Source organism: Oncorhynchus mykiss, chromosome 9 (assembly GCF_057628025.1).
Source record: "Oncorhynchus mykiss isolate SJ-2025 chromosome 9, ASM5762802v1, whole genome shotgun sequence".
NCBI classification, from domain to species: Eukaryota; Metazoa; Chordata; class Actinopteri; order Salmoniformes; family Salmonidae; genus Oncorhynchus; species Oncorhynchus mykiss.
Window position 1 is genome coordinate 21,355,252 of NC_143030.1, and position 6,350 is coordinate 21,361,601.

The following is a 6,350-nucleotide window of genomic DNA, read 5'->3' on the forward strand; positions in this document are numbered from 1 at the left end:
CTTACTTTGCTACCTGCCAACTTTACGGTTTTTATTTTCTAATAAACGTTTATATATTTTGTTTTTCCCTCGCTCAAATTTTTACATTCAACTTTTTCACTCCGGACGCTTTATCTAGATGTGGTTTGTCAGGACCTCCACCAGCCGACGCTAAGTAGTAACATTAACATGATGTAATTGCAGTCGCTGTACTCATAAAATACAGGAGAACGATCGCCTTACGGCGAGATAGCTGTGCTGCTAGCTTCAGACACAATCGTTAGGCAAGGGTAATTTCAGTGTAGGAAAGGATGAAACGGCGTCTATGCCACCAGTAAGTACAGATAGTAGTATAAATCCCCTGGCACAGTCCCCGCAGCCGGACAACTTTCTCATGGCTCCTGGAAGGAAATGCTGAAGGAATGCTTAAACGGTGTCGCTCATAAGCCGACAGAAACATTAAACCGGTTTTCCCCATTAAGCAGCGAGTCAGAGTCAGAAGCTGAGCCTTCTCTGGTCTCTACTAAGGGGTCTCTACTCAGAGGTCACCAAGCACAACATAGCTTCAGCGTGTAAATCAGCTAGAAAGATGTCGGCATCGAGTAATTGCCTCTGGCCACTTCCAAGTTAGGGGCAGTGATGAGCTCTACAGCAGTCTCACAACTCAATCGCTGGTTGAAAACTGTTTTCTGCCCCTCCCAAAAGTTAGAATTTGTAAATAATTGGCCCTCTTTCTGGGACTCCCCCACAAACAGGACCAAGCCTGGCCTGTTAAGGAGTGACGGACTCCATCCTAGCTCTCATCTTACATAGACAGGGTTCTAACTCCCCTAGCTCCACAATGAGATAGGGTGCAGGCCAGGCAGCAGGCTGTTAGCCAGCCTGCCAGCTTAGTGGAGTTTGCCACTAGCACAGTCAGTGTAGTCAGCTCAGCTATCCCCATTGACACTGTGTCTGTACCTCGACCTAGGTTGGGCAAAACTAAACATGGCAGTGTTCGCCTTAGCAATCTCACTGGAATAAAGACCTCCTCCATTCCTGCCATTATTGAAAGAGATTGTGATACCTCACATCTCAAAATAGGGCTACTTAATGTTAGATCCCTTACTTTAAAGGCAGTTATAGTCAATTAACTAATCACTGATCATAATCTTGATGTGATTGGCCTGACTGAAACATGGCTTAAGCCTGATGAATTTACTGTGATAAATGAGGCCTCACCTCCTGGTTACACTAGTGACCATATCCCCCGTGCATCCCGCAAAGGCGGAGGTGTTGCTAACATTTATGATAGCAAATTTCAATTTACAAAAAACAAAAACAACATTTTCGTCTTTTGAGATTCTAGTCATGAAATCTATGCAGCCTACTCAATCACTTTTTATAGCTACTGTTTACAGGCCACCTGGGCCATATACAGCGTTCCTCACTGAGTTCCCTGAATTCCTATCGGACCTTGTAGTCATGGCAGATAATATTATATTTTTTGGTGACTAAAATCCACATGGAAAAGTCTGTGTTTCAGACATAAGGAAGTGGATGGCTGCAAATGTTCTACTTTTAAACTCGTACGAAACAGAGATGCTTGTTCTAGGTCCCAAGAAACAAAGAGTTCTTCTGTTGAATCTGACAATTAATCTTGATGGTTGTACAGTCGTCTCAAATAAAACTGTGAAGTACCTCGGCGTTACTCTGGACCCTGATCTCTCTTATAACAAACATATCAAGACTGTTTCAAGGACAGCTTTTTTCAATCTACATAACATTGCAAAAATCAGAAGTTTTTAGTCCAAAAATGTTGCAGAAAAAGTGGTCCATGCTTTTTTCACTTCTAGGTTAGACTACTGCAATGCTCAACTTTCCGGCTACCCGGATAAAGCACAAAATAAACTTCAGTTAATGCTAAACACGGCTGCTAGAATCTTGACTAGAACCAATATTTTTTATCATATTACTCCAGTGCTAGCCTCTCTACACTGGCTTCCTGTTAAGGCAAGGGCTGATTTCAAGGTTCAACTGCTAACCTAAAAAGCATTACATGGGCTTTCTCCTACCTATCTTTGCGATTTGGTCCTGCCGTACATACCTACATGTACGCTACGGTCACAAGACGCAAGCCTCCTTACTGTCTGTAGAATTTCTAAGCAAACAGCTGGAGGCAGGGCTTTCACCTATAGAGCTCCATTTTTATGGAATGGTCTGCCTTCCCATGTGAGAGAGGCAGACTCGGTCTCAACCAGACTCGGTCTCAATCTTTATTGAAAACTCATCACTTCAGCAGGTCCTATGATTGAGTGTAGTCTGGCCCATAAGTGTGAAGGTGAACGGAAAGGAACTGGAGCAACGAACCACCCTTGCTGTCTCTGCCTGGCCGGTTCCCCTCTTTCCACTGGGATTCTCTGCCTCTAACCCTATTAGTGGGGATGAGTCACTGGCTTACTGGTGCTCTTCCATGCCGTCCCTAGGATGCATCACTTGAGTGGGTTGGGTCAATGACCTGATCTTCCTGTCCGGGTGTTCTCCCCCTTGGGTTGTGCCCTGGCGGAGATCTTTGTAGGCTATACTCTGCTTTGTCTCAGGATGGTAAGTTGGTGGTTGAAGATATCCCTCTAGTGGTGTGGGGCCTGTGCTTTGGTAAAGTGGGTGGGGTTTTTTCCTGCCTGTTTGGCCCTGTCCGGGGATATCGTTGGATGGGGCCACAGTGTCTCCCGACCCCTCCTGTCTCAGCCTCCAGTATTTAAGCTGCAGTAGTTTATGTGTCGGGGGGCTAGGGTCAGTCTGTTACATCTGGAGTATTTCTCCTGTCTTATCTGGTGTCCTGTGGGAATTTAAGTATGCTCTCTCTAATTCTTTCTCTCTTTCTCTCTTTTTTTCTCTCTTTCTTTCTCTCTCTCAGAGGACCTGAGCCCTAGGACCATGCCTCAGGACTACCTAGCCTGATGACTCCTTGGTGTCCCCAGTCCACCTGACCGTGCTGCTGCTCCAGTTTCAAATGTTCTGCCTGCATCTATTGAACCCTGACCTGTTCACCGGACGTACTACCTGTCCCAGCCTGCTTTTTTCAACTCTCTAGAGACATCAGGAGCGGTAGAGATACTCTGAATGATCGGCTATGAAACGCCAACTGACACAACCTGTTGCACCCTCGACAACCACTGTGATTATTATTATTTGACCCTGCTGTTCATCTATGAACATTTGAATATCTTGGCCATGTTCTGTTATAATCTCCACCCGGCACAGCCAGAAGAGGACTGGCCACCCCTCATAGCCTGGTTCCTCTCTAGGTTTTATCCTAGGTTCTGGCCTTTCTAGGGAGTTTTTCCTAGCCACCGTGCTTCTACACCTGCATTGCTTGCTATTGGGGTTTTAGGCTGGGTTTCTGTACAGAACTTTGTGACATCAGCTGATGTAAGAAGGGCTATATAAATAATTTTGATATGATTTGTAACATATTTTTGAACAATGATATGGTGTAATATGATGTATCTTATCTTATCTGCAGCTACAGCAATTGTATCTGCATTGTATTGTGTTTTGAATTGTATTGTTTGTTGGTTCATTCATTTTTTAGTTTTGACATTTTAGTAATATAGCAGGCCTTTATAAATACATTTTATTGATTTAAGTGACAAAACAAGCAAGTATAGTGTAGCAGCATTGGTTCCCAAACTTTTTGTAGTTCCGTACCCTTCAAACATTCCACCTCCAGCTGCGTACCCCCTCTAGCACCAGGGTCAGCGCACTCTCAAATATATTTTTTGCCATCATTATAAGCCTGCCACACACACACTATACGATACATTTATTAAACATAAGAATGAGTGTGAGTTTTTGTCACAACACGGGGAAGTGACAAAGAGCTCTTATTGTCACGTGGAGCGGAACAGGCGAACCAAAGTCCAGACTCAGACAAGGAGACTGGGATGAGGTAACCAAGGTATTTATTGAGAAGATTGAGTGCAGGTCAGGGGAAGCTCCGGCGGGTTGCTGGAAACCAGGTGCGGAGGCTGAGGCTGGAGCGAGAGGTGTGGGGACAGGGTAAGCTGGTTCCAGAGGGGAATCCAAGGGAGCGCAGAGTGGGGAATCCAGGACAGAGTAGCAGGACTTACGACAAATCGGACTGGAGACAGGGACCAAGTGGGCAGAACTGTAGCGGAGAGGAAAACAGCATCAGGTCAAGGAGACACCGGATGAGCACTAGAGGTTGTGGAAGGAGAAGATGTGACAGTACCCCCCCCCCCCCCCCTCAACGGGCCTTAACGCCACCTTATCTGGGTGTGAGGTATGGAAATCCCATAAGAGGGAGGGGTCCAGCATGTTTCGGCGGGCCACCCAGCAGCGCTCCTCAGGCCTGTATCCCTCCCAGTCCCAGCCACGACCCCAACTGCGCACATCCAAAAGCTGCTGGTTGGTCATCGATGAGCTGAGGAGTGGAGGAGCTGCTGCAGGAGGAGACGAGACTGGAGCAGACAGGTTTAATCAGGGACGCATGGAAGGTTGGGTGGATCTTAAGAGAGTCTGGGAGTTTCAGGTGCACAGCAGAGGGGTAATGACACAATCAATTTCAAAGGGACCAATGAATCGGGGTGCATGTTTTCTGGAAGCCACTTTCAAGGGCAAGTCCTTCATCAAGAGCCATACCCTTTGGCCTGGAGTTTAGACTGGAGCTGAGGTACGGTGACGGTTAGCTTGGGATTGAGTCCTGACGGAGGCATGGTGGAGGGCAGCCCTGGCCCTCCTCCAGGTGAGATGACAACGGCGCAAGTGATCATGGACTGAGGGTACTTCTACCTCAACCTCTTGGGGAGGGAACATGGGGGGTTGATAGCCCAGAGCACACTCAAAGGGTGACATACCTGACGAGACGTTGATGAGGGTCTTGTGGGCATATTCCACCCAGGGTAGCTGAGCACTCCAGGAGGAAGGTTAGCTGAAGTCACACAACGAAGGGCAGTCTCCAGCTCCTGGTTGGCCAGTTCGGTCTTGCCGTTGGTCTGGGGGTCATATCCAGATGAAAGACTAACATTAATACCAAGTGCTGAACAGAAGGATCTCCATACCTGGGATGTATGGAATTCCATGCAGACGAAACACATGGGACACCAGCAAGTCTGCAGTCTCCCTGGAGGATGGAAGCTTGGAGAGGGGAATGAAGTGAGCCGCTTTGGACAATCTGTTGATAATGGCATGGATGACTGAGTTACTGTAAGATGGGGGAAGGCCAGTGACAAAGTCCAGAGCTATGTGTGACCAGGGGCGACTGGGTATGGGAAGAGGGCGAAGCAGATCGGAAGTGGGTTTCGTTGAGGTTTTGTTTCCTGGCACAGACCGAGCAGGCTGAGACGAACTCCCGGGCGTCTCTCTCCACGGTGGGCCACCAAAAGCGCTGACGCAGGAAGGCAACAGTCCGGTTCATGCCAGGGTGACAGATGAGGTGAGTAGAATGGGCCAACTAAAGAACTTCAGAGCTGGCGAATACGGGACTCCATCTCCCAGGAGACAGCAGCAACGATGCAGGTGGATGGCATAATGGTCTCTGGCTCGGGAACCTGTGTTGTCGGCGGTGAACTGACGGGAGAGGGCGTCAGGCTTGGTATTCTTAGATCCGGGGCGATAAGTGAGCGTGAAGTTGAATCTTCCAAAGAACAATGCCCACCTGGCCTGCAGGGAGTTCAGACGTTTGGCGGTCTGGATGTAGGACAGGTTTTTGTGGTCCATCTACACAATGAAGGGGAGAACCGAGCCCCCCAACCAGTGACGCTATTCCTCAAGAGCCAGCTTCACAGCCAGAAGTTCCAAGTTACCCTAACTGCGAGTAAGGCTAGTGTCCTGAATTTCCGCCTGTCTGACGTGCCCAAAGTAAGCTGCCTGTTACTCAGGCCCAGAAGTTAGGATATGCATATAATTGGTAGAATTTGATGGAAAACACTCTGAAGTTTCTAAAACTGTTAAAATATTGTCTGTGAGTATAACAGAACTGATATACCAGGCAAAAACCAGGGACAATTGGAGGACTTCCAATGCAATGCTATTGAAAGATCTAATTTCCGCCTTCCAGATTGCAGTTCCTATGGCTTCCAGTAGATGTCAACAGTCTTTATACAAGGTTTAAGGCTTGTTTTTTTAAATGAAGAACTATTTGTAGTCTTTCCAAGTTGAGCGCCAGGGCAAAAGTAGTATTTTTGCGCATGAACGTGGGCGCGCTCTTTGTTCTTTTCCTTTGCTATTGAACATAGTAATCTCCGTCTGAAATATTATCATTTATTTAGATATAAGACAACCTGAGTTGTAAAAAACATAGTTTGACTCTTTTGGACAAACTTTGCTGGTAACTTTTTGGAATCCTTCGTATGCATGTTGAAGGACTG